The sequence below is a fragment of the Cherax quadricarinatus genome, chromosome 43 (genome assembly GCF_038502225.1).
Source record: "Cherax quadricarinatus isolate ZL_2023a chromosome 43, ASM3850222v1, whole genome shotgun sequence".
Lineage (NCBI taxonomy): Eukaryota > Metazoa > Arthropoda > Malacostraca > Decapoda > Parastacidae > Cherax > Cherax quadricarinatus.
The window spans coordinates 21,571,220-21,586,219 of NC_091334.1; the positions used below are offsets into that span (position 1 = coordinate 21,571,220).

General features: G+C 44.2%; 1 long non-coding RNA gene across 1 annotated transcript in view; it reads right to left on the bottom strand.

Moving 5' to 3' along the window:
* Positions 1–14,984: 14,984 nt before the first annotated feature.
* LOC138853901 (uncharacterized) overlaps positions 14,985–15,000 on the bottom strand; it is a 2,611-nt gene continuing 2,595 nt past the window's right edge. Inside the window, exon 3 of the long non-coding RNA XR_011393090.1 lies at positions 14,985–15,000. This exon is cut by the window's right edge and continues 133 nt beyond it. This is a non-coding gene — a long non-coding RNA (uncharacterized lncRNA).

Below are 15,000 nucleotides of genomic sequence, written 5' to 3' on the forward strand. Positions count from 1 at the left end.
AGTCTTGTGTTGACAGTATTGTGCTGACAGTATTGTGCTGACAGTCTTGTGCTGACAGTCTTGTGCTGACGGTCTTGTGCTGACAGTCTTGTGGTGACAGTATTGTGGTGACTGTCTTGTGCTGACAGTCTTGTGTTGACAGTATTGTGGTGACAGTCTTGTGCTGACAGTCTTGTGCTGACAGTCTTGTGCTGACAGTATTGTGCTGACAGTATTGTGTTGACAGTATTGTGCTGACAGTATTGTGCTGACAGTCTTGTGCTGACGGTCTTGTGCTGACAGTCTTGTGTTGACAGAATTGTGGTGACAGTCTTGTGCTGACAGTCTTGTGCTGACAGTCTTGTGCTGACAGTCTTGTGTTGACAGTATTGTGGTGACAGTCTTGTGCTGACAGTATTGTGGCGACAGTCTTGTGCTAACAGTCTTGTGCTGACAGTCTTGTGCTGACAGTCTTGTGTTGACAGTATTGTGGTGACAGTCTTGTGCTGACAGTATTATGCTGACAGTCTTGTGGTGACAGTGTTGTGTTGACAGTATTGTGCTAACAGTTATGTGGTGACATTCTTGTGTTGACAGTGTTGTGCTGACAGCCTTGTGTTGACAGTCTTATCCTGACAGTCTTGTGGTGACAGCTGTGGCAAGAGTATAGTAGTGACAGTAGTGTGGTGATAGTTGTGGTTATAACCTTATTCTGACAGTTATGGTGACAGTTTAGTGATGACAGTCTTGTGGTGACAGTCTAGTGATGACAGATGTAGTGATAGTCTTATGATAACCGTTGCGGTGACAGTTTCGTGGTGACAGTTGTGGTGACAGTTTTGTTGAGTCTTACTGGATGAGGGCATCGAGTCTCAACCAGGGCTCCGTACGAGTTTACCGCTTCAATGAATAATAATAATAATAATAATAATAATAATAATAATAATAATAATAATAATAATAATAATAATAATAATAATAATAATAATAATAATATTAATTATTATTATTATTATTATTATTATTATTATTATTATTATTATTATTATTATTGTTATTATTATTAGTATTATTATTATTATTAATGTATGGGAGGCCTGGTCACAGACCGGGTCGCGGGGGCGTTGACCCCCGGAACTCTCTCCAGGTAAACTCCAGATAATGGTATTGGGAGGTTGTCAGTCTGGCTTCACTCACTGTTGTGAAGACAGACTGACAACTAGGGTGACCAGTCCTGTGGCACAGACGTCGATCCTTCATCAACTTGATATTACAGTAAACGAGTACGTCGAGGGTAGATAATATAACACAGTAAGCTGGTTATCTCGTTTTAGTAATGCAGACGTTCCGCCCCTCTGAGATTTTGTCAGTAATAAATTATACACTTGGGCAACAAGTGTATAATTGAAAATTTTAAATAATCAGTCCCTCAGCTGAGGGACTGATTACTTCAAATTCCTACTGATCTTCAACTATTCTTCTCTGTATTGGACTATGGAAGCCACTGGTCGGCAAAACGTTTCCACGATCAGGGTACCCAAGTGTTGTACAAGTGTCTAATTCACCATCCTGTCGGTTCTCTGTACCATCTATCTACTTTATCAATCAATACAACAAAGAATAACCGTTTTATATAGTGGTGGGGAGAGGTTCTGAAGGTTGAAAATGTTGGAGCATGCGAGGAACCAGGAGAGTGAGGTTATGTGATGTCTGTGTTAGGCTGAGGGAGACTAAGCCTCGCTAAGACCTTCATAGACTGACTGATCCAGAGTTTTGAGTAACTACAATGGTAGTGGCTATTACTGCTGATTCTGAACACAAGCTGCTGCGATTGTCACTTCTTTGATGATAAGTCCTGTCTTGTCTCTGGGAAAATTCGTAAGTTAGCCCTCGGTGTTTTTCTGTGTAGAGCGCATGAGTTACTAGCGTCCCCCTCCCATATGTGTTTATATTATAAGAAGTCATTTAACTGTCGACCATGAGAGGAGTTCCTTCCTGGACAGCCTAAACCCGACAAATTTCATGAATTTCCCAAACCACATAAACCAAGCATTCCTAATAAACTTGTCACCTCTGATATAAATAGTGCCTCCACAGTCTGGCTGATCACCTGCCTTCTTGGTACTGTCAGTCCTGCAAACCTGAAGCCTCTGAGGATTTGTAAGTTCATCTCCGGCATTAACACGAGAGATAAAACGGATGGCTTCCTTTGATGTTACTTCCCTCTCTACTATTATTCACATTAGATCTAACACTGATAATCTCCTCAGGAGGATAAACACAACTTTCCCTCGACTCTCCTTCACTTTATAGCCTTGGTGGCCTTTGATGTCAACTTCAACTCCCTCGTTCAAGATAAATTTTTCAACTTCCCGGCTTGGCCATAGGAAGTCCCTTAAGTGCTGACCTGGCCAGAATTTAAGAGACTGCCTATGGCCTTCGGCCTTCAGGTTTTCCATATGGAAAACCTGAAGGCTGAAAGCTTTTATTCCACCGTCACGTCTGTCCGGCATGTGACAAGCTTTCTGTAGGAGAAATTTCCAAGGACCTAGGTACCAGAGTCACATAACATAAACACATAAAGAATAAAAATACAAATACCGTGACTGGAACAATGCACAAACAAGCCGCACATAGGAGAGAGAAGCTTATGACAGCGTTTCGGCCCGACCATTTACAAGTCACACTGTGTGCTGGATATTTATGTCAATACATATAGGAAGGACGACATTAATAACGTATACACTTTACTATGAAACACCGACAACCATCGTATTGTCCAGTAAAGTGACATTTACAGCAGATAGTGTTTAGAATCAGCAGTAATATCCACTATCTATACAATTGATCGTAAGTTCGGATCATTCACACGTCTGAAGTTTTATCAAGGCTCAATCTTCCTGAGGCTGACATTGTGATTACTTAACCTCATCTACTATACTCAAAGAACATAAAACAATGCATGTTTATAGAACTCTGTCCATTCACTATATATACACATGTCGTAATATTCTCTTTATGAATTAATAAAGTCCCTGGTGGACGAGACGTCTTCATTAATAAAATGCCATAACATGTACAAAGCATCTCATTTACATACTCTATTACATTACGGAAGATCGAGCCCCTACACTCTTTACGCTAGATAACCACTCAGAGTTACTTCCTGTGGTAGAGTGTTCCCTGGCCGAACACAAGACCCGGAGAACACTCTCACAGAAGAAACGAGTTCTTAGGTCATGTTGTAGGACCTCGCAGATCGTTGTATGTCAGGAGCCTCGGGTGATGCGTGAAGGATGTGGAGTTTAGGACACACTGAAGAACAGGAACAGTAGGAGAGAAAGTCCCAGATGTGTCCTTAGCCAACAGCAGGACAATGATGCCCAGGACCAGAACAATGACGCCCAGCACCTGGACGATGATGCCCAACACCAGGACGAAGATGAGGATGATGGAAGACCCTCTGTGGAGCAAAACAAAGGCTAAATGTTGTCTGTTGTTCAACATATTTGCTACAACACACTTCAAGAGGTGCTGAAACACACTTCAACAGGTGCTGCAACACATTTCACCATGTGCCATGCTTAAATTTTGAGCAGAATTGTCAGTCTTAGCTCACAAAGCAAGGATAGCTTTGCCAAATGATCCGAATGTAAATTCAGCACTGCATTGAAAATAATAAGTCTAAACATCACGAAATTAATGTGTGTACAACACTGTATGTAATAATAGTATTAGGGCACCATCAGATAGATTGGATGAGATTACCCTAATTTTTAGGATCACTTTAGGATGATAAGTTATTTCTAGTACCCATACGGGCACAGTACTTAGCATAAATAATAGTTATAATGCCTATAAAGAACGACAGAATTGTACAAAGAATAGATCGAAACAGCTGCTCTGTATTATGTAAATAACTCGAAGCATATACTCAATTTTGCCCTTAAAACAGTTCCTAACATCTACTCTATATTACCCATAAAACATACTGGGATAATAATAGTCAAGCATGCGAAGATGATAATAGACAACAAGCATACTAGGAATAATAAGACAACAATCATACTGGAATAATAACAGACACCAAACATACTGGGATAATAGACAACAATCATACTGGGATAAGAAAATATATGTAAGCATATGAAGGCGTTTAGTTGTTCCTGTTTGTTTTTTGACTGTGGGATTTTTATTGTTTGCAGTCACTCGTTTTATAGTGTTTTCATCCACACACACACACACACACACACACACACACACACACACACACACACACACACACACACACACACACACACACACACACAGCCTCCCTCACAACTTCCTATAGAAGCCTCCCAACCAGGTCAACCCCAGTGCAACCAAACACTCTAAATCAAAACACCCATGCCACATCCAATGCCTCCACCCACTACATTACAAACTTCACCCCCACAGCAACAACCCATAGTTCCTTACCAGGTCTCCCACTTCCCCAACCCCAATATACCTCCCAGACCACAGTCTTAGAAAAGAAGTTGAAGGTGTGGTATACAAATGCAGATGGAATAACAAACAAGTATGAGGAGTGGCACGAAAGAATCAAGGAGACATCCCCAGACATAATAGCACTCACAGAAACAAAACTCACCAGAATAATAACAGATTCAATCTTTCCATCCGGATATCAAATCCTCAGGAAAGACAGAGGGAGGAGAGGGAGAGGAGGAGTTGCACTGTTCATTAAAAACCAGTGGGGTTTTGAGAAAATGGAAGGAATGGATGGCACGGGCGAAAGGGACTACTTAGTAGGAACAATCCAGTCTGAGGGACATAACGTGATAATTGCAGCAATGTACAACCCACCACAGAACTGCAGGAGGGCAAGAGAAGAATACGATGAGAGCAACAGAGCAATGATCGACACACTAGCCGAGGTGGCCAGGAGAGCACACATGGGGGGAGCAAAGTTACTAGTTATGGGTGATTTCAATCACAAGGAGATTGACTGGGAAAACCTGGAGCCCCATGGGGGTCCCGAAACATGGAGAGCCAAGATGATGGGTGTGGTACTGGAAAACCTCATGCATCAACATGTTAGAGACACTACCAGAGAGAGAGGAGAGGATGAACCAGCAAGACTGGACCTTGTATTCACCTTGAGTAGTTCGGACATCGAGGGTATCATGTATGAAATGCCCCTGGGAGCTAGTGATCGTGTGGTTCTGTGCTTTGACTAGACTACATAGTTGAACTCCAAGTGGAGAGAGTAGCAGGAATAGGCTGGGAAAAACCAAACTACAAAAGGGGGAACTACTCAGGCATGAGGAACTTCCTTCAAGACATTCAGTGGGAGAGGGAACTGACAGGAAAACCAGTACAAGAAATGATGGACTATGTGGCAACAAAATGCAAGGAGGCAGAGGAGAGGTTTGTTCCCAAGGGGAACAGAAATAATGGGAAGAACAGAACGAGTCCTTGGTTCACCCAAAGGTGTAGGGAGGCAAAAACTAGGTGTACTAGAGAATGGAAAAGGTACAGAAGACAGAGAACTCAGGAAAATAAAGAAATTAGCCGAAGAGCCAGAAACGAATATGCACAGATAAGAAGGGAGGCTCAGAGACAATATGAAAATGACATAGCATCAAAAGTAAAGACTGACCCGAAGCTGCTGTACAGCCACATCAGGAGGAAAACAACAGTCAAGGACCAGGTAATCAGACTGAGGAAGGGTGATGGGGAATTCACAAGAAACGACCGAGAGGTATGTCAGAAGCTCAACACAAGATTTAAAGAGGTATTTACAGTGGAAACCAGTAGGACTCCAGGAAATCAGAACAGGGGGGCACACCAGCAAGTGCTGGATGAGGTACATATAACCAAGGAGAAGGTGAAGAAGCTGCTATGCGAACTTGATACCTCAAAGGCGGTGGGACCAGACAACGTCTCTCCATGGGTTCTTAAAGAGGGAGCAGAGATATTGTGTGAGCCATTAACAAAGATCTTCAACACATCATTTGAAACTGGGCAACTCCCTGAGGTATGGAAAATGGCAAATGTAGTCCCAATTTTTAAAAAGGGAGATAGACATGAGGCACTAAACTACAGACCTGTATCACTAACGTGTATAGTATGCAAAGTCATGGAGAAGATCATCAAGAGGAGAGTGGTGGAGCACCTGGAAAGAAACAAGTGTATAATTGACAACCAGCACGGTTTCAGGGAAGGAAAATCCTGTGTCACAAACCTACTAGAGTTTTATGACAAGGTGACAGAAGTAAGACAAGAGAGAGAGGGGTGGATCGACTGCATTTTTGGACTGCAAGAAGGCCTTCGACACAGTTCCTCACAAGAGGTTACTGCAAAAGCTAGAGGATCAGGCACACATAACAGGAAAGGCACTGCAATGGATCAGAGAATACCTGTCAGGGAGGCAACAACGAGTCATGGTACGCGAAGAGGTGTCAGAGTGGGTGCCTGTGACAAGCGGGGTTCCACAGGGGTCAGTCCTAGGACCTGTGCTGTTCTTGGTATATGTGAACGACATAACGGAAGGGATAGACTCAGAAGTGTCCTTGTTTGCAGATGATGCGAAGTTAATGAGAAGAATCAAATCGGATGAGGATCAGGCAGGACTACAAAGAGACCTGGACAGGCTACAAGCCTGGTCCAGCAACTGGCTCCTTGAATTTAACCCTGCCAAATGCAAAGTCATGAAGATTGGGGAAGGGCAAAGAAGACCGCAGACACAATACAGTTTAGATGGCCAAAGACTGCAAACCTCACTCAAGGAAAAAGATCTGGGGGTGAGTATAACACCGAGCATATCTCCTGAGGGGCACATCAATCAGATAACTGCTGCAGCATATGGGCGCCTGGCAAACCTACGGATAGCGTTCCGATACCTCAGTAAGGATTCGTTTAAGACTCTGTATACCATTTACGTCAGGCCCATACTGGAGTATGCAGCACCAGTTTGGAATCCACACCTAGTCAAGCACGTCAAGAAATTAGAGAAAGTGCAAAGGTTTGCAACAAGACTAGTCCCAGAGCTACGGGGATTGTCCTACGAAGAAAGGTTGAGGGAAATCGGCCTGACGACACTGGAGGACAGGAGGGTCAGGGGAGACATGATAACGACATATAAAATACTGCGCGGAATAGACAAGGTGGACAAAGGCGGGATGTTCCAGAGAAGGGACACAGACACAAGAGGTCACAATTGGAAGTTGAAGACTCAGATGAATCAAAGGGATGTTAGGAAGTATTTCTTCAGTCATAGAGTAGTCAGGTCGTGGAATAGCCTAGAAAGTGACGTAGTGGAGGCGGGAATCATACATAGTTTTAAGGCGAGGTATGATAGAGCTCATGGGGCAGGGAGAGAGAAGACCTAGTAGCAATCAGCGAAGAGGCGGGGCCAGGAGCTGTGACTCGACCCCTGCAACCACAAATAGGTGAGTAATAGGTGAGTACACACACACACACACAGGTCAAGGAGCTGAGTCTCGACCCCTGCAACCACAATTAGGTGAGAACACACACACACACATACACACACACACACACACACACACACACACACACACACACACACACACACACACACACACACACACACACACACACACACACAAAGATGTTTGAATCATCCCACCCTTCAAGGGTGGGATGTAGGTATCTGGTGGTAACCCTTCCTTCTATTGGATCAAACTAAATTTTCTCCCATTACCCATGAAAATGATAACAGGAAACGGCTCATTCCTGAGTGCTGTAAACAGAAACAAAAAAAAAGCTGAGAAGACCCAAACAATATATATCACTCACTGGAAAATGGTTTCAAAGTCTATCGAGTCTATCGAGACATGTAGGACCTTGTCTCCAAGGTCTTACATGTCTCCTACGATTTACCATGTCTCCTAGCACCCAGCTAAACAAAGTCAGAAGGCGGGAAGATAAAAATCTTACCAAAATACGACTCGAAACTGAGGGGCGTGTGCGGTTGCCGTTCTTTCAGGGTGTTGTCTGGCGTCTCCTCATTTTCTTCCATCTCCGCCAGCGCCTGCCTCTGCAGCTCCTTCTTCAGGAAGCTGGTCTGGCTGTCTGGCGTCGTGGTCTCCATGACTGTTAGAAGGACAGAGTAATCGAAAGAGACAGAGAGACAGAGATTACAATGGCATTCATCAGCGAGTTCCGCTAAAAACAACGGTAAAAGACGACTAAGGTGCGACAGAATCCTTAACCTTTTAAGTTTACTAGAGTTTCCCCCCTCGTCTGGCAAGCTGGAGGAAAGTGGTCACAAAAAACGGTAATTCCCTGGGTTTTTCTAACCGTGCCGTGATGTCTCTGCTTCTTACATTCTCTCCATCCATTATCTATCCTCCTCCTACCTCCTTTACTGTACGATTCTCCAGTTCCATTGATCACCTCTCCCACCCCTACCGTTCCTTCTTACATTGTCTCTACTTCACACTCCGCCTTCTAAGAGAATTTTAAAGGGTGAGCTAAAACGTTTTTAACTGATTACAAGAAGAAAAAATATACCAAACATTACATGCTTATTTATTTACCAGTTAATTTGGTAAGTTTTTATTCATGATGAATAACACAAATTCAGTGCAATTCACTAACTGATACATTAATAATGTGTATATTCTTATATACCTTTCGGTTTATTACAAAAAGATTTAAAGTCTTAATACGAATGATTTTGTTTGGAATGTCGCTACAGCAGAACGTCTGTGTAAATCATCGACACCATGCCTAACCCTTCTAGGGTAAGGTAGGTGCCTGAGCCCGAGCCTTTAGCTCATAAGACTGTCATTCCCATTAGCCCCCTTGGGGCGGGGATGGCAGACCAGAGAGGCCTAGCTTGTGGCTAGGCCTGGGGACAGTTGGTCCCAAAGATGAGGAGGTGCTTGTGCCTCCTCCCATGGGAGACTTAGGTCTCAGACACTCCCTAAAGAGGGAGCCAAGGCCGGGCCACCACTTGGACAAGGCCCGGGCCGGGAGAATACCGGCTAATCTTTAACTAACTAACTAACTCTGTGTAAATGAGCAGCATTCAAGGCAACGATTAGTCTACTTTTGTTCCCTGTGAAGACCCTGAAAGTCTTTTGTCACTACGACAAAGATCGTAGCGGCGGAAACAACTCTCTCTATACAACTCGGGGCTGTATTTACGACGGGACTGACAAGCGTTACAAGAGAAACATCGTCTTTCACAGGTTTTCCAATCAGCTTGAATTTCGTGGTTATAATGTGCTGTGCTCAGAGCTTTGATTCCTCTGTGATAACTACGATACAGTCGCCTGCAACAGTCATCCGTCACCTGTAACAGTCATCCGTCACCTGCAACAGTCATCCGTCACCTGCAACAGTCATCCGTCACCTGCAACAGTCATCCGTCACCTGCAACAGTCATCCGTCACCTGCAACAGTCATCCGTCACCTGCAGCAGTCATCCGTCACCTGCAACAGTCATCCGTCACCTGCAACAGTCATCCGTCACCTGCAACAGTCATCCGTCACCTGCAACAGTCATCCGTCACCTGTAACAGTCATCCGTCACCTGCAACAGTCATCCGTCACCTGCAGCAGTCATCCGTCACCTGCAACAGTCATCCGTCACTTGCAACAGTCACCCGTCACCTGCAACAGTCATCCGTCACCTGCAACAGTCATCCGTCACCTGCAACAGTCATCCGTCACATGCAACAGTCACCCGTCACCTGCAACAGTCATCCGTCACCTGCAACAGTCATCCGTCACCTGCAACAGTCATCCGTCACCTGCAACAGTCATCCTTCACATGCAAAAGTCATCCGTCACCTGCAACAGTCATCCGTCACCTGCAACAGTCATCCATCACCTGCAACAGTCATCCATCACCTGCAACAGTCATCCGTCACCTGCAACAGTCATCCGTCACCTGCAACAGTCACCCATCACCTGCAACAGTCATCCGTCACCTGCAACAATCATCCGTCACCTGCAACAGTCACCCATCACCTGCAACAGTCATCCGTCACCTGCAACAGTCATCCGTCACCTGCAACAGTCATCCGTCACCTGCAACAGTCATCCGTCACCTGCAACAGTCATCCGTCACCTGCAACAGTCATCCGTCACCTGCAGCAGTCATCCGTCACCTGCAACAGTCATCCGTCACCTGCAACAGTCATCCGTCACCTGCAACAGTCATCCGTCACCTGCAACAGTCATCCGTCACCTGAAACAGTCATCCGTCACCTGCAACAGTCATCCGTCACCTGCAGCAGTCATCCGTCACCTGCAACAGTCATCCGTCACTTGCAACAGTCACCCGTCACCTGCAACAGTCATCCGTCACCTGCAACAGTCATCCGTCACCTGCAACAGTCATCCGTCACTTGCAACAGTCACCCGTCACCTGCAACAGTCATCCGTCACCTGCAACAGTCATCCGTCACCTGCAACAGTCATCCGTCACCTGCAACAGTCATCCTTCACCTGCAAGAGTCATCCGTCACCTGCAACAGTCATCCGTCACCTGCAACAGTCATCCCTCACCTGCAACAGTCATCCATCACCTGCAACAGTCATCCGTCACCTGCAACAGTCATCCGTCACCTGCAACAGTCACCCATCACCTGCAACAGTCATCCGTCACCTGCAACAATCATCCGTCACCTGCAACAGTCATACGTCACCTGCAAGAGTCATCCGTCACCTGCAACAGTCATCCGTCACCTGCAACAGTCATCCGTCACCTACAACAGTCATCCGTCACCTGCAACAGTCATCCGTCACCTGCAACAGTCATCCGTCACCTGCAACAGTCATCCGTCACCTGCAACAGTCATCCGTCACCTGCAACAGTCATCCGTCACCTGCAACAGTCACCCATCACCTGCAACAGTCATCCGTCACCTGCAACAATCATCCGTCACCTGCAACAGTCATCCGTCACCTGCAATAGTCATCCGTCATTGTTGTACTTATTTCTTGAAAACGAATTTGGATCTTTCTCAGCATATCAATTAGGAGTAGAGCTGAAGTAGAGCTGAAGTAGAGTTTAAGTAGAGGTCAAGTAGAGTTGAAATCTGCTGAGATTTCTTCCAGTAAAGTTACCGCTTTGTTCGTGAATTTTTTCTCTACAAAATTCTGTGTTGTGTCAATTACTTCTTGTGGAGCAACACTCCAGGATCTGATGACTTAAATACTTGTGCAACACTTTGTTGTGACAAGGTTAACCAGTGGCTTCCTCAGTCCCTCAGCCTGGAGTCGATGTGATCACTTCGACTCCAGACTGAGGCACTGATTACCTCAAAGTCCTTCTCATCTTCAGCCATTCTACTCTGTATTGGACTGAGGAAGCCACTGGTTGGCGAAACCTTTTCACAATAAAGAACCCAAGTGTTCCACAAGTATCTAAATCATCGACTTGCCGGTTCTCTGGGCCATCTATCAACGCTCCAGTTCACTTCGAGTACCACTTCCTATTTGTAGTACTTTCTTCTTTTAGTCTAAACATTATGATCATCAGTACTTGGTCCTGCTTCAAGGTTTTCCAGACATGACCGAGTCGCGGGGGGCGTTGACCCCCGAAACTGTCTCCAGGTATACCAGTTACAGTCTGGGTACTTACGCCTATACTTTCCTCTTTGTTTCTTAATAGTTTTTAATCCTGGAACATTTCCTGTCACTCTAGGAGGCCTGATCTGAGACCAAGCTGTGTCACAGATGATTCCTGGAACCATTAACTGATAACAGATAACACTAAAAGTACATACACTCATGCGAAAGTGTACACACAAAAAAATGCAAAGGGATGTCAGGAAGTATTTTTTCAGTCATAGTTGTCAGGAAGTGGAATAGTCTGCAAAGTGACGTAGTGGAGGCAGGAACCATATATAGTTTTAAGAAGAGGGTTGATAAAGCTCGTGGAGTAAATAGAGAGAGGACCTAGTAACGATCAGTGAAGATGTGGGGCCAAGAGCTATGAATCGACCCCTGCAACCACAAATAGGTGAGTACATACGACTACATTCTCATAAAAGTACACACACAAAAGTACACACACACAGTTACACATCACAGAGACAATATAGTCCTGAATTTCGAATACAATGTGAAATTAAACATTAGAGGAAGAAAAACAGAGCACCAGAAACCAGACTTCAGAAGAAGTAACTCTGAAGGGACGAATGAATTGCTAAATGTTGCAGCAGGAAAGAGAACTGCAACAGCGGGTGGGGTGATGGAGCACCAAACTGGGAAGTGTGATGAATGGTTTGAAAAACCTACAAGTTGAAGATTGAGACACCTATGCAATATATGGGAATGTTTATTGAAGAAACGTTTCGCCACACAGTGGCTTTATCAGTCCAATACAAAGCAGAAAGGTGTAAGGAGAAGAGGAGTTTGAGGTAATCAGTCCCTCAGCCTGGAGTCAATGTGTTCAGTCCATCAATCTTGTAGAATGTACAGCATAGGGCCGTAGACGTGGCTTCGCCTCACCTGACTACAGTATATAAGCCACGTCTACGGCCCTGTGCTGTACATTCTACAAGACTGATGGACTGAACACATCGACTCCAGGCTGAGGGACTGATTACCTCAAACTCCTTTTCTCCTTACACCTTTCTGCTTTGTATTGGACTGATAAAGTCACTGTGTGGCGAAACGTTTCCTCAATAAAGATTCCCATATATTGCATAAGTGTCTCAATCTTCAAACTGGGAAGTGCCGGGAGGCAGACCAGAATTTCAAACGCAAAAGAAGAAGAGTAGATAGTAAAAAAAAAAGGAAAGGAGAACCCTTGGCTTAACCAAGGATGCAGAGAGAGAGGAAAATAGAAACGTACAAGAATGCAGAAAGGCTACAGAAGGCGAAGAATAAACGAAAATAGAGAAACGAGCCAAAAACAGATACGAAAGGCTGAGAGCATAAGAATGGAGGAACACCACAGAAGGCGTACTGGCCCAAACTAGGTAAGTCCTTCTTTAAACCAACCATTCCCACTCATCCACTTGTCCAACCTTATCCCAAAGCTTCCCAAGAATTAGTTTCAATACCTCAGGTACTGGAAACATAAACACATATGCAGTTTAATGTGATCCTTTATTGACAACGTTTCGCCCACATAGTGGGCTTTTTCAAGTGGGCGAAACGTTGCCAATAAAGGATCACATTAAACTGCATATGTGCTTATGTTTCCACTGTGTCGGTATTTTATACCATTTATTTTCACCTCAGGTACTAATCAGACCCAGACCTTCTCTCTCATATATCTGTCCAATCTCTGTTTAGCTCTACGCCTGGTCTTAGCCTCTATATCCTGAGGTGAAAGACCAATATTATTAATATTATTATTATTATTATTTAATAATATCTTCATTTCTACCAGTACATGTACAAGGTATACAGACCATAGCTGACATCAGTGATATACTACTGTATAGAAAGCCGCTTGTTATGCTGAACATTTCGGGACATCAGTGATAAATTAAGTCAATTTTATAGCAGGATACGACCACACCAGTCAACTAACACCCAGGTACCCATTGATGGGTGAACATATACAGCAGGTATCTTATGGAAATACGTCCTAATATTTTCCAGCCGTACCGGGGATTCTAACTCTGAACCTCAGCGTGTGAGCTGACTGCCCTAGCGATCGAGCTACGGGACACCGTAGCTACAAGGAGAGGAAAAAGGACTCACCAGCAGATACGGGACTCACACCCATACACACACAATTGGAAAAAGAGTTAGATTTTTTAAGTGAGTTGCATGCATCAAAGACAACGGGCGCTGGATTCTGCGAGGAACGATTACTGAACCACCGACTAAGATCAACAGGTTAATAGACTTGGGGACAGTTGCCAGAGATTTGATAAAAAAAAAAGCGAATGCTGTCCCAAAACTTAAGAAAGCAGAGAGACAGGAAGAGCGGAACTACAGACCAGCGGCACTGACATGCATACTATGTAAGGTAACGGAGAAGATAATCAGAAGAGAATTGGTAAAGCCCTTGGAAAGAAGAAATTTGATAAACAGTAACTAGCAATGATTTAAAGGAGAAATATCAGCAACAGAACTGCTACTGTTCCTGGTATATTTAAATGATATAGCAAAAAAGGAGGAGGGACAAATGCATCCCCTTTTTGCTGATAATGCATAACTAAGAAGAATAAAAATCGATGAGGGGCAGGAAAAGCCGTACCTGTATCTGGGAAAACTGCAACATTGGTCAGATAAGTGGTAACTTAAATTCAAATCCAGAAAACGCAGGGTCATGAAATTTGGGGATGGGGAAAGATGACTTGAAAGTGAGTATAATCTAAGACAAAGATTCAACCCTCTCTCAAGGAGATATACCTGAGTGTGAGTATAGTGCCGAGTATATCACATGAGAAATACATAAACTGAATGAACTCTACAGCCAATGCTCCTTTGGCAATTCTAAGAGTAGCCTTCAGAACTTTCAACAAACAGTCCTTCATCTCCCTTTATACGATAGGACAGGCCTATGTTGGAGTCAGCAGCACCAGCATGGAACCCATCACCTGACAAAACTTGTTAAGAAACTGGATAAAGGGCAGAGGTATGAAACGAGGATAGTTCCAGAGCTAAAAGAAATGAGCTGTGAGGAGACGTTATAGGAACTAAGCTTGCCGACACTGGAGGTCATAAGAACCATTAGATACATGATAAAAACATACAAAATACTTAATGGGATCAATACGTCACACAGGGATAGACTCTGAGACACATGAAACCAGTGCACGAGGGCAAAGTTGGCAGTTAAAGACAAACATGAATGTTAGGGATGTTAGAGAGCATTGCTTCAGCTCCAGATTGTTGGCAAGTAGTGGAGACAGGCTCCATACGTAGCTTTAAGAGTAAGTACGACTGGGTTCATGAAGCTAGACGGATGTGGTGAATCTAGCAAGCGACATGTTAAGATGTGTAGACACACACACACACACACACATATACAGAGTTTTCTTACCTACAATATTCCATGATGCTTGCTCATGACGCAGGTTAATGGAG